We start from the raw sequence: 26,391 nt of genomic DNA on the forward strand, positions 1-26,391 counted from the left end.
TAAGTGAAATAGCCAGACAGACAAAGACAAATGATGCATGGTATCATTTATATGTGGAATTTAAAAAAGTGAAACTTCTAAAATCAGAGAATAGAAAAGTTGCAAGGGGCTGGAGAAATAGGGAGAACTTGGTAAAAGGGTATATAAACTCTTGGTTATAAGATGAAGAAGGTCTGGGGGCGCCTGGGTGGCTCAGTGGGTTAAAGCCTCTGCCTTTGGCTCAGGTCATGATCTCAGGGTCCTCGGATCCAGCCCTGCATCAGGCTCTCTGCTTGGTGGGGAACCTGCTTCCCCCTCTCTCTCTGCCTGCCTCTCTGCCTACTTGTGATCTGTGTCTGTCAAATAAATAAATAAGATCTTAAAAAACAATTAAAAATGTATTAAAAAAGGATAAAGAAGGTCTGAAGATCTAATGTATAAAATGGTGACCATAATTGATAACACTATATTATATAATTAAAATTTGCTGAGAGTAGGACTTGTATTCTTACCAAAACAAAACAAAACAAAATACCCAAATAAACATGAGAAGTGATGAATATAGTAATTAAGTGGAAATCCTTTCACAATGTATACGTATTCCAATCACCATGATATAAATTTTAAATATCTTAAAACTTTGTCAATTATACCTCAATAAAACTGAAAAGAAAATAAAAATAAAAAGAAAAACGAGAGTTGGGGAACTATCAGTAAAGTTACTAGATCCAGGTATAATAATTGTCAATCATCATACAATTCTTTTCTTGTCTGAAAACACATATTATCCTTAAAAAGATACTGGAAATAAATGAAACCAAAAAATATTCTTTGAATTTGGGGAGAATTTTTATAGTTCAATTTCTTTGTCCTGTAAAAAAAAGTAAAAGCAAATTGTCTGGTGGATTTCTGGGCATTTCAAATCTCTGCCCTGTTTTTCCAAGGCTCAGATTCTTCCTTTATATTATTATTACTGTTATCATTAAAGATTTTTATTATTTATTTCAGAGGGAGAGAGAGAGAGCAGGAGCAGGGGAAGGAGCAGAGGGAGACTCAGAACCTTAATAAGCAGGGAGCTTGATGCTGGGCTCTATTCCAGGACCCTGGGATGACCTGAGCCGAAGGCAAACGCTTAACCGACTGAGCCACCCAGGCACCCCGAGATTCCTCCTTTATTAGATGGGAATAACCACATCTACTTCTTCAGGTTGCTGAAAAGACCAACCGTGGTAGCTTGATAAAGCATTTGAGGTCTTCAGGAAAAGGTAAATGCTGTTACTATTTGTTTCTATGGGTATTGGGCCAATGGGTCGATTTACTGATAGGTGTGGTCTAGAAGTTCCATTCCCAGCAACTATCGTCTCTTACTATTATTATTTAAAAAACGGAGTTCAGGAGATGTTTTCAAAAGACTTTAAAGTACAAATGTCTAATTCTACTTTCAATGGATATTCTAAAATAAATTAAGGAAGTTGAACTTCTGGTTCCCATTCACCTCAGTTATTCAAGTTTATAATATTGTGAACATGAAGGTATTAACTTGTATGGGAAGACTTCAATCCATCTGACCCCCTGGGCTTTGATACCTGCTACCCCAAACCACTGACCAAACAGGATGTCTACAACTGACACCTCTCCCTCTCTTCAGGGACAAAGTCCCTGAAGTTGGGGTAAGAAAAGTAGTCTCAAATGGGTAAGTAATTTTGTTGCGTGTACGTGCAAAGCACACAGAGGGAGGAGGCGAGGAAGGGGAAAGCTCACATGCACCTCAGCTGCAGATACGCCTAAGGAAATAGCATCAGGCTTCATTTCCAGGATCAAGTATCAAGATACCTATATCCTTGTGAGATACTGATTACTGCTGAGATCCTCACTTTCGGAACTTAAAGAATTTGAGATTGATGCAATTTTCAAATAAGAGGCAAATCTCTCTAGGGGTAAAAAATAGAGGGGGGGGTTATTCTGGCAAGATTAATCTATAGTGGAGGTATATTTTGACTTAATTTCTATCTACATTTTGTTGTTCACTCCTCGTTCTCTGAAGGTGAATGCTGACTGCATCCTGGCAAAGGTGCGTTGTAAGGAGACTATCAGGTGAGTAAATGGCAGAGTGGAGGGTCATGTCCAGAGACCAGGGCAGCAGAGGGATTGCATAGGAGTTAGGTATGTACCTCAGCATCCTCTCATTTATACTGGGTCATCTATTTTTCCTTTATTTCAAGAAGAACTGGTGTGATTCTACACTATAGAAAAGCTGTTTCCCTTTACAGGAAAATTATCACATCGTTTCGGTGATATTTGTTGACTTTTTATGTATCTTAAATTTGGGCGCCTGGGTGGCTCAGTAGGTTGAGGATCCAGTCCTTGATTTCAGTTTATGTCATGGTCTCAGGGTCGTGAGCTTGAGCTTGAGAACACCCAACAGAATCCATTCTGAACATGGAGGCGGCTTAAGATTCTCTCTCTCCCTTTTCCTCTGGCACCCCCTTACACCCCCACTGTTTGCATGAGTTTTCTCTCTGGGGGGAGAGGGAGAGAAGGACTTAAATTCATACTGTGTTGTACTTTAAGCTCGGCCCCTGGATTTCCTACGTAACTGGAGATGAGGTCTTTCAAATTAAATTTTCTCTTCTGTGAAAAGCAAATAAACAACAAAACAAAATCCAAACCGTTCCATTGACAAGATTGTAAAGGTTGGTGATAAGCAGTTTAAAGATGCCCATGAAAAAGGTGCCACAGGAGGAAAGAGCGAACACGTACTAGGTTCTGAATAGGTACAAGGTACAGTTTTAAGCCTTTGCCTGCATAAATTCACTGACTCCTTAGAATAACCCATGGAGTCCTGGAAAGGGAAGTAACTTTTGTGAGGTCGCCGTCAGTGATGGAAGCCAGGTCACAACCACTGGCATGCAGGCCTCTGAGGTCCTAACACTAGTTTCAAAACACTAATCAGAGTCTTTTTGAAACAAGGGAGAAGAAAATTGGGGAGAGATTCCATGATAGAATACTGACTGAGATCACAAAATATCTGTGCAGGAATATCTGTATGAGATATTTAGAAATTATCTAAGTAATAAGCTCTCTCTTCTTATAGCCAAGGAATTTAAGACAAATTGAACGTCTTGCCCCAAATCATAGGTTGACCAGCAACAGACCTTTTCCATATTTTGTTCCATTTGATTGCACAGTGTGTCACCGAGTACATATAAGTAAATATTTAATAAACTTTTATTAAGCAATGAGTTGTGCTACAAAGCAAAAATATTTTAGCTTCCATGTAGTCAATGCCTATTACTTAAGAACTTCACCATGTTCTGTATGCTTCTTTAAGCCACCAAGGCTCACTTCCATGAAACAACTGCATGATGTGGACATAGGAAAGTCAAAGTTTCATGCATCCAGGATTTTATAACTGCTCTTACAAAGTAAACCACACAGTCAACAGCTGCATATCTCTCAGCTGATATATCTCTGAATTCGAGGGAGAAGTGTCTGTCTAGAAAAGGTTTATAAGTAACTTTATAAGTAATTGAAGCTATTTGTTGTTTCTTAAACTATATGCCTCCCATTATCCTGTGTACAGAAAGCTCTGGCAAACTGTTCCTTCTTTGTGGAATTCACAATCCAGTCGAAGAAGGTACATGAAAGAGAAAAGTTTCATATAGTGAGTGTTCAATTGCAATGATTAGCACCATCACTGGTGTGACATCAAAAGGAGTGAGAAGACAGTTGAATTAGGACCACCCAGGTGGAAATGGAATGGTTTTCTTAGGCCCTGAACCTTTTGGAAGGAGACATTGGTCCAAAGATTCTTTTTGTCTTTGACTTCAGAGAAGAGGCCTGGCTAGATTTGGGCTTCAGGTCTTGAGGTTCCATAGTGTTTTACCTGTTCCTGTGTTTCGAACAAAACTGTCCATGCAAGGTGGCTGTACAGTCTGTTACAGAGTAAGTGTTCATCAAACATTTGTGGAATTAAAGTACCAAACACATATTCATACATTCAGTTTAAATAACATGTATGGCTGTTGCTTATGAGAAAGCTCCTTTAAAAAGCATATTTTTGAATCCATTAGGGTTTTTTGTTAATAGTTGCCATATGTTTCATTTGAACTGTATCCTCAGGAAGTGATTTAACATTTCTGGCAATAAAGCAATTAAATAGGATTTTCCTGCTGCCCATATGGGTTTGCTGTAACTTCATATTTTCTTCTCTCATTTCTTAATGGAACAAAGGGAAGTCTACTAATAACTTCCAAATGAGAGAAGAAAATCATTCGTGGTCTTGTTATTCTTCTTTGTGATATTCAAATGATAGCATAACAATCTTAAATATTTGTTTAATGGCTGTACTGATCCTCCACTAGTTCCTTGCAAGTAAAGATTTTCATTTAAGTTGATCTGTTAAGGTGTTTTGTAATTGAATTTTAGAAAACCATTAAAGAGAAAGCTTTTTAGGAAAAGGGAAGAAAATAATTCTCTTTCTCTTAATGAGGTCTTTTAAAGCTGTGTGTGGGAGCTTAGTCTGTGTGTGTGTCTGTTTATGTTTTTGATGTGAAACATTGTTGGGGGAAATGCTGGTTTTGACATGCCTTCCGGAAATGTTGTAGACATATGTTGATTCTTTTGGTCTGCTGCTAGAATGACTTTCTGCACTTTCAAGAGGGACCTCAGCTGGACACCTTTTAGGAACTTACACCAACTACACAGAAGCTGCTAATAGTCACATAAATAATAGATGTTATATCTGAATTCATTTTGTGAATTCAATTTTGTGAATGAAAATTCGTTGATCTAATTTCTTCCTGATGATTTTAGTTGGAAATAGAGTATGATTTTTCCTCTTTAATGTGCTATTTTAATTAATAAGCCACGTCCCTCACTAATATAAATTACTTTCTCTCTTAGTTCTTTGGAACCAGAACCATAGAATACTACCATTAAGAAGGCCCTTTGAAAGCCAATCCTTCAATCAATGGGAAGCTAGGATAGACTGAAAGATCCTACTCATGTTCTAGGAAGGGATTTTTTTTTTTTTTTGTCCTACAGTAAACAACAAAGTACTACCATGTATTTTGTATTTTCTCTCTATATAGGCAGCGCTTGTTTTGCATATTTTATTAGACATGTTCACACAGAAATGTCTCAGATATTGTTTTGTTCTATAGGAGTTCTTTTCATTTGCTTTTTAAAAAAATGGCAAGAATCAGTGGCAAAGCAATTCATTCCTTTCCCTTAAAAACACTCACTGTTGTTCCCACAAAAATATTTTACAGACAAATTTCAAAATGGGTAATTATGTCCTTAGAAATTGCAGGATAACATTCCCCAGTGATGGAACAGCCTCTGTCTCAGATGAGGGCACAAGAGCCCATTGTGGGCACAATGGGCAACAGAAAGAGCTTGGAGATTCACATTTTAGGGAAGACATGAAAGACTACATAAAAGAAAAGAAGGTACATTGAAAAATGAGTTTGTTTCCATCTCTTTATTTAAAGACTCTTTTGAATTCAGTCCAGTCTCTGATATTGTTAACTAGTCCATGATTTCTATTTGATCCCACTTGAACAAAGAAGTTCATTGAAAAGCTGCATCTAATGGGTAATCTGATATCATCTGTTTTGGTTTACAAAGTATTTCTCTAGTTTTGACAGTCATCATTCTTTTATTAAAAATATAGGCTCTTCACAGTGGAGAGGACTTAGATATCATTTAGTTGTGTTTTCCAAAATATTCTGAATACCACCTTTTCAGTCTTAACTACATACATGTATCTTATAAATTATTTATTTAATAAAATTTAAATATTAAATTTAAATAAATGTCCTTTTTTTTACTTGTTCTAAATAACAAAAACAAAATACATGAATTTATGGGTTTGAAATTTTGGTTATATTATTCATACCACACATGAAAATAAATAACTATTAAAATTTAAAATATTTATCCATGTATCAGCTGACGTTCACCAGTAGTCTATGGGTTCCTATGTTGGGAAACATGGATCTAGTTCTTTTGCTGTTATTTTGCCTATAATGACATTGAGATTGAAGGAGATTAATGATTTACCCGATGTTACAAACCCTAAATTGGCCAGTTGGGGATTAGAGTAGAATCTGGGTCTTAGCGCACAGTCTACTATAACTTTATTCATAAGACTGGTGAAGTTGAAGGTCACCAAGGGTTTACCCCCTTGCATTCGTAATTTCAGATTAACTTAGTTTCTGAATCATTCAATGGAAGATAAAGGAAATTCAGTTACAGTGGAAGAGACAATGTCCTAGTTTGAGGACTGTCTTCAGAATACAAATATATGACCAAAGTGAAACAAATGCACGCATAATAGTGTAATTGTGTATCCTTATTTCCAAAAAAAATTTGACATGTTTTATTTAATGAAAGTTGTCAGCCATATTGAGGGATTTTTTTTTTTTTTTTTTTTTTGCCAACATCATTGACTATAACAACTGTTTATATATAGACTGAAACCATGGCTTCATCTGTATTCTATGGTATAGAAACTCGGGGCCTTGGCTTAAAATAGTTGTGTGAGTGTCTGAGCAAACACAAAGTTGATTCTTAAGGGATGTTCTAGTGGCTTATTAATCCTTTGAGCAGAGGTGGGATGACCCTCTCTGGATAAAAAACGTTAAGTTGGGCTTCTAACCTTTATTTTTTCATTTTCTATTTTTTAAAAGATTTATTTATTTGAGAGAAGGAGAGAGCAAGTGAGCAGGGGAATGAGGGGTGAAGGGAGAGGGAGAGAGAATCTCAAGCAGACTTCCTGCTGAGCATGGAGCCCCAAAGGCTTGTCCCCGGGCTTGAAGTGGGGCCCTATTTGGGACACTATCTGACGAATCCCACCACCCTGAGATAATGACCTGAGCTGAAATAAAGAGTTGGATGCTCAAATGACTGAGTCACCCAGGTGCCTGTGGGCTTCTAACCTTTAAAAACATTTTTTTCTTTTTAAAAAAACACTGGCATTTCCTGTATTTAAAGCTGGTGACTCTTCAACAATAGTCTCATTCCACGCTCACTTCATAGCTAAATACTGATTTTAAGTCTGTCCAGCTCGTGACAAAACTCTTGTTAAGGCCACTTATATTTGGAAACATGGTTTAAGAGAAAAGCCACTTATTATTCTAAATTGAAAAGAAAATCATTTCTGTAGCAGGGTAGATAAACAGAAAAACCCATGGCTTGGTCCCACCGACTAACTTTTCTCAGCATTTACAGAAGTTCTTAATTTCAACCCTTCTGTATTTCCAATAAACCACTGATTAAGATATTATTCATGACAGAACTCAATATCCTTTAGATACATTTTCATGTTATAAATTTTTTTTCAAAATTTAACAAGTAGGGGCACCTGGGTGGCTCAGTGGGTTAAAGCCTCTGCTTTTGGCTCAGGTCATGATCCCAGGGTCCTGGGATCGAGCCCCACATTGGGCTCTCTGCTCAGCAGGGAGCCTGCTTCCCCCTCTCTCTCTGCCTGCCTCTCTGCCTACTTGTAATCTCTCTCTGTCAAATAAATAAATAAAATCTTAAAAAAAAAATTTAACAAGTCATGTCTCCCTCCCCAGTTGTAATTCAGTATTAAATGCAATGTTTATTTGAAATAACCATTACATTTGTATAACCATTTTGGTGTAATCATTTTGCCTTTTACATGATTTTACATAATTTTGATATTTTATTAATCCTACTTTGTGACTCTTGCTTTAAGTTGCTCTATTTTTGTGAATTTCTAAGTTATATATTCTAAAACATCTGATTTTATGCTCAACCTTGGTAATTCTGGAAAAAGAATTACTGCTGAAATACCTGAATATGTTCATAAATTTCACTAGAGCAATTGCATTATTTCTTCCTTCTCAGATATTTGCAACTTTTTAAAAAATCAATTTGTGAGTTCTTCAAAAGTATTCTTTTACTTTTGGTACAGTGATTTGCATATGGTAGCCATTTAGAAATACTGATTATTCAAGGAAGCTCTGTTTTTTAGTTTTTTTGGTTTTGGTTTTGTTTTTAAGTTTGGTTAATGAAAGTTCACAGTTAAGGAGCACGATAGACGTAGACTTATTTTCAGTAAAGATGATACTCAAGACAGGTGACTCATTCAGGGAGCAACAGACTCATAATGGCTGTTTATTTTTCTTGGTGGACAATGTTAACCAGCAATTCATCTGCTCCTCAGAGTGAAACACGTGCCCTTTACTCCACCTAGCATCCCTCATAATGGATTTTTCATTTTGTTCATGTCCTCATTTTTCTAGCCTGAGTCACAGTTTTTCGCTGGTGCAACCCTTCTTCTCTTTGTATCTGATGGGCACTACAAAGGCAACTGGTCCTGCTAAAATTTATTACTATACCACTGTTTTCCTTAAAATGCTTTAATGATGACCTTTTCCCCACCCCCTTCCTGGAATGCTATTAGTCATGTGCTCTGAGATTCTCATCCTCTTCTGCTTTGTTCTAGACACTCAGTTAATAGAGTCAAATATCCACTGTATGCACAGTTCTTTAGTATAGGCTGTGGTGACACTAAACGAAATAAAAAGATAGCCTGTAAAAATAAAAAATTATAAATTCAAGACTGAAAACTAAAATAGAAAATCAGAGGTAACATCTGAACAAGTACTGGGTTCCCTGCTGCCACCGATAGTCTGTGACTTTGGATAAGTTTCTAGAACTCTCCGAGATCAGTTTACTCACCTCTAAAAAGAGGGTAGAAATAATGTCTACATCTCAGGCTATTTGTGACGATTCAATGACATGCTGCACAGAAAAGGATTATCATAGTACTTGCCCAAGTGCTCGCTAAGTGCTAAGTATTCCTATTGTTGGGTTTGTTATTAAGATATAAAAAAGTAGCTATATATTTATTATGAAACAATACAAAGAAGCATAGGTTGTCTGTCTCTGCTTCCTCCATTTCCTTCTGTCAGATTAACTTGTTTCCTCGTGTTCATTCTTACTTTATTTTGAACTATTTATAATTATTTTCTCTGTTATTTTGAAAGAAATATTTCTCCTTTTTTTAAAATATTTTTTTGGTCAGCCACTTCCTTTAAGTTTTATAAAGCCCAGTTTGGAAGCTATCATCCTCAGCCCTCATCTTTAATTTGGAGCCTGTCACCATCTGTTACTAAATAGGTCTATTCTTGGCCTCCTTAGGTGTCAACAAGTGACACTATTCTTGGGTCCCTACACTAAGGAACAGGCTCCCAGTTCAGCAACCTGGAGCAGCAGGGCCTAAGGGCATTTGTAGGTATCATACCTGTGTCAGAAAATATAGAATATATTAGAATTATATTAGAATATATTAGAGTATAGAATATATATAGAATAAATATAGAATATAGAATATTTGTCTTCTGCACTTATGGGACCTTTCAGTGATGCCAAACTATAGGAGATATCTGGGGCCACCACTCACATTTAACCAGAACTCTTAATGGGTTTATCACTTACTGAAATTTCCTGAGTTAAAATGAATTCCATACATGATTCAGAAACTACTGGAGATACAGATATATAATATCTGTATATGTGTATGTGTATGTGTAGTATAATATTTGTTAATAGACTGGATATGTATATTATAGACTGGCTATATATATATATACATATATCAATATTGTATATTGATATATATTATATTATATATAATATAATATTGTTTAATAGACAGCATAAACGTATAGAGGCAAACATACACTAATAATGAAGTAGCAGAAAGAGAAATTAAGAAAACAGTCCCATTTACATTGTACCAAAAACAATAAAATCCCTAGGAATAAACTTAACAAAGGAGGTGAAAGACCTGTACTCTGAAAACTATAAAACAGTGATGAAAGAAATTGAAGGCGACATAAAGAAATGGAAGGATATTCCATGTTCACGGACTGGGAGAACAAATACTATTAAAATGTCCATTCTAGCCAAAATAATCTATAGATTCAGTGCAATTCCTATCAAAATACCTGCATCATTTTTCACAAAACTAGAATAAATAATCCTAAAATATGTAAGGAACCAGAAAAGACCCCAAATAGCCAAAGCAATCTTGAAAAAGAATAAAACTGGAGGTATCACAATCCCAGATTTCAAGGTATACTATAAAATTGCAGTAATCAAAAAAGTATGGTACTGGCACAAAAAAAGACATATAGATCAATAAAACAGAATAGACAGCCCAGAAATAAACCCAGGATTATATGGTCAATTAACCTCCAACAAAGGAGGCAAGAATATGCAATGGGGAAAAGACAGTCTTTTCAATAAATGGTGCTAGGCAAACTGGACAATTACATGCAAAAGAATAAAACTAGAGGACTTTCTCATGCCATATGCAAAAATAAACTCAAAATTAATAAGGAGTTAAATGAGAGACCTGACATCATAAAACCCCTACAAGAGAGCATAAACAGTAATTTCTCTGTGGCATTAGCAGTGGCAACATTTTTCTAGATATGTCTCCCCAGACAGGGGAAACAAAAGCAAGAATAAACTATTGGGAATAAACTGTATAAAAATTAAAAGCTTCTGCACAGCAAAGGAAGCAATCAACAAAACCAGAAGTCAACCTACAGGATTGAGAATATATCTGCAAATTAAATATCCAGTAAAGAATTAATATCCAAAATATATTAAAAAAGCATACAACTTAACACCAAAGAAACCAAATAATCCAATTAAAAAATGGACAGAAGGCAGGAACAGACATTTCTCCAAAGAAGACATACAGATGGCCAACCGATACATGAAAAGATGCTCACCACCATTCATCATCAGGGAAATGCAGATCCCTCCCCCAATCATACTCTCTCTAAAATAAAAACCTTAAAAAAGAAGTACACTTACTATAATGAGCACTGAGTAATGCACAGAATTGTTAAATCACTATATTGCACACCTGAAACTAATGTAACACTGTACTCAGTACACAACATTAATTATACTGAAATTTAAAAAAAGGATAGTGGCAAAGTATTTGTCAATGGTTTAACAGAATTGCATATAATTTCTATCTTATAAACAAAGTAATTTGCATTATGGATTTATTTGTTGCATTTTAACTTAGTCTCTTAGAAAGCTGAGAGATAAAGAAGCATTTAACTCATACCCACCTTGACTAGGTTAGTTACTACCAGTTACATCCCAATATAAGTTTAGCTTTATATCAATAATTCAATGCATACATATTCATTTGTATTACCCCAAATTTACTCATATTCCCATAGTTTCATGCTTTCCAACTTAAAAACCTTTGGCAGAACTAAACTTTTGACAGAAACTCAAAACATATACCATTAAGTCATAACTGCAGAAAGAATACAGATTAAAACTACTTAAATGATATACATAAATCTTTTTATGACAGATTATAACCTTGTTCATTGAATTGGAATTTACTCTTATCAAATATTACTTCATGTAAGTGGGCTCTTGGCTGGGGGCCAGAAACATTTTTGTTACAGGAGATATTCAATGTAGTGGTATTCACTAAAAAAAAATTGATTTGAAATATGTATTTTATGTGTGCTCTAAACCACAGATCTGAGCAAGGACAAGAATACACTAAATGTGACTAGGACCTAAGGAAAAAACCTGGAGTAACAGAGGACAAATGGAAACTGAAAAAAAAGTCACAAACCTAAAACTAATATTACACTGTATGTTAACTAATGGAGTTTAAATAAACGTTAAAACAAACAAAGAAACAAAAAACAAAGGCTTGTGAAGTAAGGATCCTAATCAAATAACCACCAAATTTTCAAGGTTTTTGAAGCTTTGTATGAACATTGTATGGATACTGAGATATTTAAAGACGTTTTGCTCTTTGAAAACGCATAAATAGAAGAGTTGTTTGTTAGCATTTCTGAGGTACATGCCTGAATTAAGTCATAGAATGTAAGAGGTGTCTACTTTATAAGGAACAAAGATGGGTTAGTTTAGATAAACATTATGTAGGGATCCTTCCTTCCTCTCTTCTTTCCTCCCTCCCTCACCCCTCCCTCCCTTTCCTTTTTTTTGAAGATTTTATTTATTTGAGAGCGAGAGAAAGCACAAGTGGGGGGAGGGGCAGAGGGAAAAGCGGACTCCCCACAGGGCAGGGAACCCAACTCAGGGCTCAATCCTAGGACCCTGGTATCACGATCTGAGCCGAAGGCAGTTGCCTAACCAACTGAGACACCCAGGCACCCCCCCCCAATTTTTTTTTTGGTGAACAATATGTTCTTTTAATATAACTTTTTGTGTGCATAGAAGCCATATAAGTAAAAAAGCATGAGATTACACAGATGATTATATTACAAAATGGAGGAAAATAACTAGTGTCTGTATACTGCATTCTGGATACAGTTCCAGGTATCGGCAAAGATTGTTAAAAGAGACCTATTTCAGGTATGTAAATGGGCTGAATGTAAATGGGCTAAATGCCCCAATCAAAAGATCAAAAGGGTATCAGAATGGATAAAAAAACAAAACCCATCAATATGCTATCTACAAGAAACTCATTTTAGAGCCAAAGACACCTCCATATTTAAAGTGAGGGACTGGAAAACAATTTACCATGCTAATGGACACCAAAAGAAAGCTGGGATGGTAATCCTTATATCAGATAAGTTAGATTTTAAGCCAAAGACTATAATAAGAGATGAGGAAGGATACTATATCATACTTAAAGGGTCTGTCCAACAAAAAGATCCAACAATTTTAAATATCTATGCCCCTAACATAGGAGCAACCAATTATATAAACCAATTAATAACAAAAATCAAAGAAACATGACAACTATAATATAACAATAGCAGGCGACTTTAACACCCCCCTCACTGAAATAGACAGATCATCCAAGCAAAAGATCAACAAGGAAATAAAGGCCTTAAATGACACACTGGACAAGATGGATATCACAGATATATTCAGAACATTCCATCTCAAAGCAACAGAATACACATTCTTCTCTAGTGTACATGGAACATTCTCCAGAATAGATCACATCCTGGGTCACAAGTCAGGTCTCAACTGGTACCAAAAGATTGGGATCATTCCCTGCATATTTTCAGACCACAATACTCTTAAGCTAGAACTCAATCACAAGAGGAAAGTTGGAAAGAATTCAAATACATCCTACTAAAGAGAATCCTACTAAAGAATTAATGGGTCAACCAGGAAATTAAAGAAGAATTGAAAAAATTCATGGAAAAAAATGAAAATGAAAACACAACTGTTCAAAATCTGTGGGACACAGCAAAGGTGGTCCTGAGAGTAAAGTATATAGCGATACAAGCCTTTCTCAAGAAACAAGAAAGGTCTCAAGTACACAACCTAACCCTACACCTAAAGGAGTTGGAGAAAGAACAGCAAAGAAAGCCTAAACCCAACAAGAGAAGAGAAATAATAAAGATCAGAGCAGGAATTCAACAAAATAGAAACCAAAAGAAGAGTAGAACAAATCAACGAAACTAGGAGCTGGATCTTTGAAAGAATTAATAAGATTGATAAACCCGGGCCAGACTTATCAAAAAGAAAAGAGAAAGGACCCAAATAAATAAAATCATGAATGATAGAGGAGAGATCACAACCAATACCAAAGAAATACAAACAATTATAAGAACATATTATGAGCAACTATATGCCAGCAAATTTGACAATCTGGAAGAAATGGATGCATTCCTAGAGACATATAAACTACCAAAACTGAACTAGAAAGAAATAGAAAAACTGAACAGACCCATAACCAGTAAGGAGATTGAACCAGTCATCAAAAATCTCCCAACAAACAAGAGCCTAGGGCCAGATGGCTTCCCAGGGGAATTCTACCAAACATTTACTTAAATTTTTTTTAGAAGATTTTATTCATTTATTTGACTGACAGAGGTCACAAGTAGGCAGAGAGGCAGGCAGAGAGAGAGAGGAGAAAGCAGGCTCCCTGCCGAGCAGAGAGCCTGATGCGGGGCTCGATCCCAGGACCCCGGGATCACGACCTGAGCCGAAGGCAGAGGCTTTAACCCACTGAGCAACCCAGGTGCCCCTCTACCAAACATTTAAAGAAGAATTAATACCTATTCTCTTGAAACTGTTCCAAAAAATAGAAATGGGAGGAAAACTTACAAATTCATTTTATGAAGCCAGCATTACCTTGATCCCAAAACCAGATCCCAAAAAGGAGAACTACAGACCAATGTCCTTGATGAACACAGATGCAAAAATTCTCACCAAAATACTAGCCAATAGGATCCAACAGTACATTAAAAGGATTATTCACCACAACCAAGTGGGATTTATTCCTGGGCTGCAAGGTTGGTTCAACATCCACAAATCAAAATACGTGATAAAATACATTAATAAAAGAAAGAATAAGAACTATATAATACTCTGAATAGATGCTGAATAAGCACCTGACAGAAAGTACAGCATCCTTTCTTGATCAAAACTCTTCAAAGTGTAGGGACACTTTAATGATACCTCAATATCATCAAATCCATCTATGAAAAACCCACAGCGGATATCATTCTCAATGGGGAAAAACTGAAAGCTAAGGTCAGGGACACGGCAAGGATGTCCACTATCACCACTACTATTCAATACAGTACTAGAAGTCCTAGTCTCAGCAATCAGACAACAGAAAGAAATAAAAGGCATCCGAATCGGCAAAGAAGAAGTCAAACTCTCACTCTTTGCAGATGATATGATACTTTATGCGGAAAACCCAAAAGACTCCACTCCCAAACTGCTAAACTCATACAGGAATTCAGTAAAGTGTCAGAATTATAAAATCAATGTACAGAAATCAGTTGCATTTCTATACACCAACAGCAAGACAGAAGAAAGAGATTAATTAAGGAGTCGATCCCATTTACAATTGCACCCCAAACCATAAGATACCTAGGAATAAACCTAACCAAAGAGACAAAGAATCTGTACTCAGAAAACTATAAAGTACTCATGAAAGAAGTTGAGGAAGACACAAAGAAATGGAAAAATGTTCCATGCTCATGGACTGGAAGAACAAATATTGTGAAAATGTCTATGCTACCTAAAGCAATCTACACAGTTAACACAATCCCAATCAAAATGCCATCAATTTTTTTCAAAGAAATGGAACAAATAATCCTAAAATTTATATGGAAACAGAAAAGACCCCAAATAGCCAGAAGAATGTAGAAAAAGAATGCCAAAGTTGGTGGTGTCACACTTCTGAACTTCAAGCTCTATTACAAAGCTGTCATCATCAAGACAGTACGGTACTGACAAAAAACAGCCACATAGATCAATGGAACAGAATAGAGAGCCCAGAAATGGACCCTCAACTCCACGGTCAACTAATCTTTGACAAAGCAGGAAAGAATGTCCGGTGGAAAAAAGACAGTCTCTTCAACAAATGGTGTTGGGAAAATTGAACAGCCACATGTTAGAAGAATGAAACTGGACCATTTCCTTACACCACACACAAAAATAGACTCAAAATGGATGAAAGACCTCAATGTGAGACAGGAATCCATCTACATCCTTGAGGAGAACACAGGCAGCAACCTCTTGGGCACCACAGTTCAAAGCAACTGCTTTGAAGCCACAGTTAACTTCTTCCCAGAGACATCGCCAAAGGCAAGGGAAGCAAGGACAAAAACGAACTATTGGGACTTCGTCAAGATCAAAAGCTTTTGTACAGCAAAGGAAACAGTCAACAAAACCAAAAAACAACTGATAGAATGGGAGAAGATATTCGCAAATGACATATTAGGTAAAGGGCTAGTATCCAAAATCTATAAAAAATTTATCAAACTCAACACCAAAATTATCCAATCAAGAAATGGGCAGAGGATATTAACAGACATTTCTGCAAAGAAGACATCTAGATGGCTAACAAACACATGAAAAAGTGCTCCACATCACTCGCCATCAGGGAAATACAAATCAAAACCACAATGAGATACCACCTCACACTAGTCAAAATGGCTAAAATTAACAAGTCAGGAAGACAGATGTTGGTGAGGATGCAGAGAAAGGGGAACCCTCCTACACTGTTAGTGGGAATGCAAGCTGGTGCAGCCACTTTGGAAAGAAGTATAGAGGTTCCTAAGAAAGTTGAAAATAGAGCTACCCTATGACCCAGCTATCACACTACTGGGTATTTACCCTAAAGACACAAATGTAGTGATCCGAAGGGGTACGTGCACCCAAATGTTTACAGCAGCAACGTCCACAATATCCAAACTATGGAAAGAACCTAGATGTCCATCAACAGATGAATGTCTAAAGAAGAGGTGGTATATATACACAATGGAATACTATGCAGCCATCAAAAGAAATGAAATCTTGCCATTTGCAACGATGTGGATGGAACTAGAGGGTATTATGCTGAGTGAAATAAGTCAATCAGAGAAAAACAATTATCATATGATCTCCCTGATATGAGGAAGTTGAGAGGCAGAGCGAGGGTTTGGGGGGTAGGGAAGGAAAAAATGAAACAAGATGGGATTGGGAGGGAGACAAACCAAAAGAGACTCTTAATCTCACAAAACCAACTGAGGGTTGCCAGGGGGGTGGGGGTAGGGAGAGTGTGGTTGCATTATGGACATTGGGGAGGGTATGTGATATGGTGAGTGCTGTGAAGTGTGTAAGCCTGATGATTCACAGATCTGTACCCTTGGGGCAAATATAACATTGTATGTTAATAAAAATTATTTTAAAAAAGTAAAAAAATAAAAGAGACCTATTTCTCCAGCAGTGACCTGCTTCAGGGCAATGACTGCCCTCTCCTTCCCCTTAGTGTTTCTTGCCAAAAGGCCCAGATTTGAGTAAAAGGGAGTGCCGTAAGCGCACGATCTGGGTATAAGGGCTACAGTCTGTTGAGCTTTGGAAGGTGGGTGTTTTGGGAAGTCAATTTCAAAGAAACAGTTTCTTCCCTGGGGGCTGCTGATTTGGTTGCTGGTTTTCCTGGTGGGCACCAAGACACTTTTTAGTAGAAGCCTGGTCTTGGAGTTTTTGTACAGTGTGATACTGCTCTGTGATGCTTGCAGCCTTCTTCCGAAGGTCCAGTTTCACCAGCATCATGTTATTCTGCAGCTCAGCCAGAGTCTGCTCTTGGTTAAGATGGCATCACAAGTGGTCAATGCTTGGCGAAGTCTTCCAGCCCCAGTGCTGAGGCAACAGGCTCTTTCTGCGGACCGGAGAGACTCACCAACTTTCTGAAGCTCTGTCCACAGCAGCCTTATATTCTTTTGGCCTTCCTCTAATTTCTTGTCCACATCAATGCTAAAGGGCTTGGCTGCGGGAAGTGGTTCTAACATTTTCTGATACTTCTGTAGTTCTTCAGTGGTGTTTAGCTCTGCGCTGCACTGTTCCTGTTTAGCTTTAACCTCATGGAGCTGCTGATTGGAGGCATGACAAATATTCTAGGACATTCCTCTCCAAATCACAAGGTCATGGGGTCCAAATCCATTTCTTTAACCATAGTAGTAACTCAAATTCCCTTCTTTGCTGTTAAGTTTCCATTCAGCCTTCCAGATTTCCCTTCTACTCTGTGCAGGAAGTCTGACCTGGATGGGACGGTGTGCCAGATACCCTGGCTTACCTGGGATAATCCCAGTTTATATGGGAATCCTGGTTAGGTTAGCATTTGTCTCAGAATGTTTCTTTAAAAAACAAAACAAAACAAAACAAAACACCAACCAAAGAAACAAACAAACAAACTGGATTTTGTTTTTTAAGACAGTTTTGGGTTCACAACAGTATCGAGTGGAAGGTACAGAGATTGCCTCTTTGCCCACTGTCCTCACACACACACAGCCTCTCCCAGTATTGACAGCCTCCACAGACTGGTGTGTTTGGACATCTGTTAATTGACTGGTGCACCAGGATCACTCAGAGTCCATAGCTTACAGTAGGGTTCACTCTTAGTGTTGTATATTCTCTGCATTTGTACATATCTATAATGACACGTATTTGCCATTACAGAATCATACAGCATGGTTTTGTTGCTCTAAAAATTCTCCGTGCTCTGACTATTCAACTCAGCCTCTCCCCAACTCCACGTGACCAATGTTCTGTCTCTATAGCTTTGCCTTTTCCAGAATATCAAATAGTTGGAGTCACGGAGTATGAAACCCTTTCTGGTCATTGTTTTTCACTTAATAACATGCATTTAAGTTTCCTCCATGTCTTTTCATGGCTTGATAGTTCATTTCTTCTTAGTGCTGAATAATATTCCATTGTCTGGATGTACCAGTTTATTTATCCATTTACCTACTGAAGGACTTTTTTGTTGCTTCCAGGTTTTGGCAATTAACTATGAATAATGCTTCTATAAATATCTGTGCGCAGGTTTTTGTGTAGACACAAGTTTTCAACATCTTTGGGTAAATTCTAATTGTATGCTTGGTTTTGGAATGTTATTTTTTTGATGACATTAAATTATGAATAGTTGTATTAATCTGAGTTAGGGCATGTTACCCTTCTGGCTTCTGTAGTCTTATCTAGCAGTGTGTGATATGCATGTGCAGAGAACCAAGTTCTCAATTTAATATATGGTTACATCTGAAAGATGACTAGTGATAAATAGCTTCTCTCCCTGACCCTTTCCAGACTCCCTATGAAGGGAGTACTGTCACTATTCCATTTTATATAAGAGAAAATCACATAGATACAAGGTAACTTATTGTCCAAGGTATTACCTTTTGTAAATAGTCAAGCCAAGAACTGCACCCAGGATTTTAACACAAATGTGTATATTCTTAACTCCTACTCTACATAGTTTCTCTGGACTGATATACTACTTTTTCTGTAAATACCTATAAATACCCAGATAGCAAGAGAAAAAAAAAAAAGTATAACCAAAGATACTGGTACTGTATTTAATTACTGGGAAGGAAAAACCTAACAGGAGTGTGAGCTTCAAGGAGTAACTAACATTCATCATTTTTGAGATGCCTACTGGGTGGGTGTCACACATTCTAAAGGAGCAGGGGACTTGAACACAAAGCAACACAAAGTGCTGGCACTTTTCCTTTTCTACATGTCAGTCCTGGCTGGTCGCCTCTTCCCCTTCTTCTTTCTCAAGCAGACATCACAGGCTAAGAGTACACTTAGTGGAGTAAAAGGAGAGGTCACTTAATTTTTATGACCACACTAGAAAATGTTTATACACTTTCATGAGGCAGACTGAATGCTCTGCCGTTCGGCCTCACATGATGTCGCTCTCCCAAAGAAACACAACGGAGTAAGGTGCGGTCCAAAGCTGTGCGCTGCAAGGAGCACTTCAAACAGAGCTAGCTTTTGCAGACCTGGAGCTTCTCAGTCAATCATCAGTGATGCTAAAGGGCTGATTTACACCTATAAAGGATAGTATGCTTTTCATCAAGGTTCAAAGTAATTGATTTAGTGCCTGTTTCATTTATAAAAGTGTTATGATTACAGGCACATCCACAAAATAAAAAACATTCTTCCAAAGTGAAAGTAATGCAGGAAGCATGTGATAGACACCTGACCCTAAGAAGTAACTTTGCATGATAAATGAGTTCCCATTGTTCCTCCCTTTTCTGCTTTCCCAACACACTCCTTTCAGCATCTTCTCCAGGCTGTTGTTCCCAGAGTTGATAATTAGGGCTGACAAAAAGCTGGTTTGGGTTTTAAACAAACAATCAAATTGGCACTACATCAAATGATTTCTCGTTCTACATATCAGCAACATGCTACTTCATTATCTCAGACTGTGTCCTGATCACATTTGGGAAATATGGCCTCCTTGTGATTTCTGTTATCCTTGAAATGGGTTAAATGAGTTAAATGCCCTGTCCTTCACTTTGAGAACTCAGGATCCTCTTGGGATAACTCTTAACTTTTGTATTAGGTACAACTTTGTCCAGTGATCACGTTTCTGTAATTAACAAAAGAAAATATTTGATAGCATGTTTTAAAATAAAAATATGAAAACAATGTCCTATTTTCCCTATTTAAGGATTACAATATAGGAAGATCCTGAACTCACAGAACTGATATCAATCCAATAACTTAAAATGCAAAGGATCATACATTTTTCAAATATTTAGGTTTATTCATCTATGTGCTAAACAGGGAAGGAAACAGCCAAAGGAACTAGACATTATAAAGTGATTCCAAAATAGGATACCTAAAAAGGCTCTTCCCTCTTTTCAATTAACTACTGTCATTTCTATAGGAAGTTACCATTATACGAGCCTTGAGTCAGGGGATAATTCATCTAGTTTTCATGAAATTTACTTCATCTTCTTGTTTTTCTCCTTCCTCTCCTCCTTTTTTTGATAAGAAACGAACATAAAAATTGGCTTTTAAAAGTGGCTGTTATTTGTAGGCTCTCCAGATAATGATTCACAGCAAATCCACATGGCCCAGATGAAAGAGGTGACTTATATAAGAATTTGGTAAATGTGGTACATTCTCTGGCAAGCCTATTTTTAATTCTCACAGCCCTTTTCCTTAGTATGTGGGTCAAAATTCCATTAACAAAGGGAAATTTTCTATATATTCTCCACTTTGGGAAACTTAAGTACAAGAAAATTAAAGATTTATGGAAGTAGGCCCGAGAAATATGTCTATTTAAATGCATTATTCCCACTGGGGTTTTGAACATGTGTTTTTATCAAGAACTCTAGTGAATTTTTCTTTATAATGAGGAAAACTGTGAATAGAAAATAAATCAAAGTTGCTTTCACTAAATCCCTTAATTTCTTAATCAATACACTGAAGATATTATCTATTGGCAGTTTTAACTGGGTACCAGTTAAAATCCCCTCAGTCATTTTGGTTTTGAAAACAGTTAAAAAAAAAAAGAAAAGGAAAGACAGCAATATGCTGTTTGCTTAAATAAACAAATAATCGCTTTCATTGTTGTCATTATATCTGGAAGCTTTTTGGTCTACTTAATGTGCAAGCACCTTGACGACAAGCACTATAGTATTTTTATGTTTCGTATCCTCTATAAAGCTTTACTTTTTTTTTTTTATCTATTTGTAGCACCTTTCAAACTTTCATGAATTTTTATTGTTACCTTGAATTCCATGTACAGTTGGACAATGTAACATGTAATTAAACTTCCAAGAATTTACACTGGAATCTAGGGACCTCAGATCTTGTCCTGTAGCCTTAAAAAGGTTAAACATTTTAGATCACAGTTTTCTTACTTATAAAGTTTTAGCTTATCTTTAAAGTTCCAAATTTTAAATAACTCGTAATTTGTGCTGAAGTGTCTGTTAGCAAAATACTTGGCCAAACTGAAAGCATATGAGCTCTAGAAGGTAGTATTTCTTTACTACATAGAGATGGCATTCCCCACAGAGCTTACTGTAATGGTTTTAATATATGTCCACAAATTCTTTGACACTCCTCCCTTTAAAAGGCAGAGCCTCATTTCCCTCCCTGAGTATGGCCATTTCCCTCCCTGAGTATGGCCAAGGTAACACTGTGTGACTTCCAACACTGCATCATGAAGGGTGTGGCAGTTTCTTCCTGGCTCTCTTTTGGATGGCTTCCATTGGGATAAGCTAGCTCCCATGTCAGCAGGACACTCTAGTTGGCCTCCATGTTCACCTGGCAAGGAATGGATGCTCCTGCCAGCAGCCAGGTGAGTGAGGCTTAACAGAAACAGATTCTCCAGTCGTAGTTGCATCTTTAGACATCTTAACTGCAACCTCATGAGAGTGTGGAGCTAGAATCAACTCAGCTCTGCCTGAACTCCTGACACACAGAAACTGTGTGAGAGTATAAACGCTCACTGTTATTTTAAGTCGCCAAATTTGGGAGTTGTTTATTATACAGCAATAAATAATATACTTACCTATGTATTTAAAGGAGGAAGTTTTGTAATCATCAGCAAAACTGCAGCTAAACTACTCTGATTCCGAGGGAACTAGGTTTTTGAAAGCTCCTTTTAAAAACCATTTCATGTTTCTCTCTCTGACAAATAAATAAATAAAATCTTTAAGAAAAAGGCTATTTCATGTTTAAAGACATTAGTATACTCTTAGTATAAAAAAATCACAAATTTGGGGCGCCTGGTTGGCTCAGTGGGTTAAAGCCTCTGCTTTCGGCTCAGGTCATGATCCCAGCAGGGTCCTAGGATCGAGCCCTGCAGGGAGCCTGCTTCCTCCCCCTCTCTCTCTGCCTGCCTCTCTGCCTACTTGTGATTTCTCTCTCTCTGTCAAATAAATAAAATCTTAAAAAAAAAAAAATCACAAATTTTCCCTGCTACAATTAAACAGCATTGCCCTTTCTGGCAGACTTAAAGAAAATGGGCAGAAAGCTGGAGTCTCTTCTTCATTACTATTTTTTTTTTTCATTCTTTGCAGTTCAGCTTTCTGCTTGGGTTGATGGTCATCTTTTATTAATTTGTGCTTATTGAGCTTCCCTGTATATCTTAAGTAAAAATAGGAACCATAAATAGCATAATAAAAATTCATTTCTACTCTTAAGGAACTTAAGACTTTCAGCAAAGAATGATGTGAGCATACACAGTCAGGCATATGATATTCATACCATATTGATACACACAGAGATAAGGTATTGATACAAAAGGAATAACTTACTGTAATTAAATATTTATAATATACAGTACCTTCTTTAATCCCCACAGTAATACTATGAGGCATAAAATAAGCATTTTACTAGTTGGTGGTATTATTTCCTTTGAAAATAAGTATTTTTCTGGTTATAAAGTATTTTAGAGGCTTTGATAATATGTAAAGATAACTGTCATGCAGTGTTATTGCAAATCATCCAGCAAACTGGCCTAGGAATTATGTGAGATAGTTGATGTATCTTAATGCATTTAATTCTGTGGCTTTATTAGTGCCTACCAGACATGCCACCGGGCAGTCAGGACAAGTCTGTTACTTGAGAACAGTGAATAGAGAATCTAAAATATCAGACTGATTTTTTAAAAAAATCATACAGTAGGATTTTAAAAATTTCATTGTTGTTGCTATTGTAGTTTTGCCCTTTATACCACTATGCTGTTGTAGATCTTTCTCAAAAGTGCTAACAAGGGGACTCAACAGAAACACCATAGAAAGCAAATCGAAATTTATTTAGCCACTCATGTTATTGAGGAATATGTAGTAGACATATCTCTAGGGCAACTTCTTAAAAGTAATTTTAAAATAAGCTCCAAGTTTATCAGTAGGGAAGCTTTCTTTTTCTTTCTGTGTTAATCTAAGCCCTTATTTCCAAAACAAATTCAAACCACATACTTTTACTTATGAAACGAAAATTGGAAGATTTTTTTTCAGATTAGAATTTATTCCATATCAAGCTGTTTTACTAAACTTGAAAATCTGGAATTTAAACCAACCAAAATGCAATTACAGTTGTGTTTTTCTTGATAAATCTGAAAGATGTTATGTTTGTGTATATGTGTAATTGTGTGTGTGTGTGTGTAGTTTTGTTGTTGCTGTTGCTTGTTTGATTTTAGGCAACTGTTAGAGTATCCAACAGTCTTTTGACAATTCTTTGGTAATGCTGTGTAATGATTATTTACCATAAAATCACTTGGACTCAAGTGATTGATCTGTTTAAATATCATATGCTAAAAACTGTTTTGAGTATTTTGAAATTACGCAGGCCTATAAATTAACTATATAGAAAACAGACAAAACAAAAGTACTGAGAGTGAGGCTCACAGCAGAGAAATGTTTTTTAGAACTCTGTATTTAGAACCCCTGTATGGTGATTACTTTATAAAACTGGGGGGGGGGGGCAAGAAAAGAGAAATCTCAGGAGTTGGTTAGTCTTTAGTCTTTGCTTAGAACCTGGAAAGCCTGGAGAGAAGGAGTGAGACTAATAAACTTGGCTTTCAGACCAGAGCCTGTCCCTGGAGAAGACTGTTGGGTTATTTCCCATCTGGCAAGAAGGGATAATGTGATCCATAGAAAAATTTTTTCTCGCTTCCAATAGTCATACTAAATTGCACAATAGTTTATAGCAATTCTCAAACACTTAAACATGTTCTGGGATAAATAATTTTATACATACACCGAGGAAATCTCGGAAGGCCATAAATGTTGGTTTGCTTCACAAAAGGAGGCTGATGAGTGGGTGGTTTCTGAGGCCTGATCATAGGTAGAGACATAAATGAAGTGGGTTGTTAGTGAACAATTCTCAGTAAATAATTGGTCTTTCATGTGAAGACAAACAGCTGCTGGAACTCTATGGAAAATGCTAAAGAGATTTAAGAGTTCATAAAAAAATAACTTTTGGCATTATCACATATGAAGTTCAGGATTGAATATTCTCTGGAAAAGGTAAACACTAAGAAAAAAGATTGTCTTCTTGTGTCACATTTTAAAACACACAGTGGTTTATATTTATTCCAATTTAAAGTAAGAAAATGGCTCTTATCAAACACTTAAAACACAGTATTGCAAGACAATGAGGAGGATATTAAAATTATTAAGTACAATTCCTATTCTCAGTGAGCTTGAGATTTAAGAGACAGAAAAAGACACTTCCATGCAAATTTCACTAATGACTCAAGAAGTTGAAAGGTGATGTTTGACAGTAAGGGGGTCCAGCTTTTTACCCAAAAAAGGCTTGCCTATACTTTGACCATAATTTTTTTTTTCAAGATTTTATTTATTTATTTGACAGAGAGAGATCACAAGTAGGCAGAGAGGCAGGCAGAGAGAGAGAGGGAAGCAGGCTCTCTGCCGAGCAAAGAACCTGATGTGGGGCTCGATCCCAGGATCCAGAGATCATGACCTGAGCTGAAGGCAGAGGCTTAACCCACTGAGCCACCCAAGTGCCCCCTTAGACCATAATTTTAAGAGGCTCAGCTGACCTCCCCTTAAGTGTTCAAAATGTGGTATAGTAGAATATCCAAAGGCTTACAAAATTGTTTACATAAATGTATATATCTTACTATTCGTCACTCAAAAGGAACAGGAGCCAGCTTGTTAAGTTGGACAAACAATAATTGCTCCCAATATCTATCTTTCCTCCACTAAGTCCATTAAAAGAGCCTGCCAAATTAGTTATGTTTAAGTAATAAAAAAAAAAAAAAAAGGTAAAACTGGGACCTCCAGGAATTTCTATCTCTGATTAGTTAGATCAGGGATTCTCAAACCTGACTGTGCATCAGAATCACCTCTGGGTCCTGCTCCCAGAATTTAGAGATTCAGTAGATCAGCAGATCTAGGGTGGGGCTCCAGAGTTTCTATTTCCTTAAAGTTCCCAGGCGCTGTGGGTACTGTTGCTTTGAGGACCCTACTTTCAGAACTGCTGTGCTAGAAGAATATACAGGTTTGGTTGTAGTTCTGAAAACAGAATGTGGCTGGAATCTGGTGAACAAGAGAGAGGATGGCATGACATGATGCTACAGAACTAGGTGGTGTCCAGGTTATATAAGAGCTTGTCATTTATGGGAAGCACCAAGCATCTCTACGTGGGGTTTTAGATAGGTAAGTGATGATGTGATTCACTTTGGCTGCTCAGAGGAGAATGCAGGGGGAAAAGAGGAGGGCCAGAGATGGCATTAGCAGGTAAGAGATGAGAGTTCAGGAAAGAGAAATGACTGTTGCTCAGGCTGCAGTGATGGGATGGGATGAAGATGGGAGAAGTGGTTGGCCCAACTTAAATTTTGGAGGGAAAATCATTGGCAGGAACTTGGTAATGGACTGATGTGGGAGTGTGGGAGAGATAGCTGCCAAAGAAAACGGTCAGTCTCCTGTGCTACGAGGCTGAGTGAATGGAGTACTGCAGGTAGAAGAAGCTGCAGGGGGCTTAGGACTAGATGGTAGCAGGAGCCAACTTCAGTTTTGGACAAGCTCAACCAGACTTCTTTTAAACTTTTGGTTATAGAAACATGGAGGTCAGAAGAGGGGTCTGAGCTAGTATAATTTGCTGGGCAAGAAGCTAGGGAGATGACTCCTCATGGTGTCAGAGTAGGACATGAGAAGGGAGTGGGCTGGGGACTGGATACTGGTCTCTAAGGGTTGGTCAAGAAGGAGTCAGGAGAGCATGCTAACCAGGACCAGTCACAGCAGAAAGAGAGAAACCAGAAGGCTGTGATGTCACACAAGCAAAAAGAAGAGATTTTTGAACTGAGAGGGGCATTCTGGAGATGGGAGGGATATTGCAAGATGAGAATGAAAACATGATCATTTGATATAGCAGCATGGAAGTTGAGGAAGTGTCTGAAAAAACTGGTCCAGGTAGATGTGGAGACCTTGTGGGGGTGGGAAGTTGGGCTGGAGTGTTTTTGAAGAGAAAGGGCAGAGAAGGAAGCCAAGACAGTGGCTAACAGAATCATTAGTCCAGATAGAGATTCATCCAATTCCATTTTATTTTTAATATTTTAATATTATATATCTAATATTATTATATTATATTAATAATATTAATATATTAAAATATACCAATATTTTACTATTAATA

The 26,391-nt window shown here is 37.0% G+C and overlaps 1 protein-coding gene across 1 annotated transcript in view; it reads right to left on the reverse strand.

The window, feature by feature from the left end:
* Positions 1-26,391, reverse strand: part of LOC111144544 (DLC1 Rho GTPase activating protein) — a 408,863-nt gene that overhangs the window by 206,537 nt on the left and 175,935 nt on the right. The window lies entirely within an intron of this gene.

Source organism: Enhydra lutris, unplaced genomic scaffold (genome assembly GCF_002288905.1).
Source record: "Enhydra lutris kenyoni isolate GAN:26980312 unplaced genomic scaffold, ASM228890v2 scaffoldscaffold11, whole genome shotgun sequence".
NCBI classification, from domain to species: Eukaryota; Metazoa; Chordata; class Mammalia; order Carnivora; family Mustelidae; genus Enhydra; species Enhydra lutris.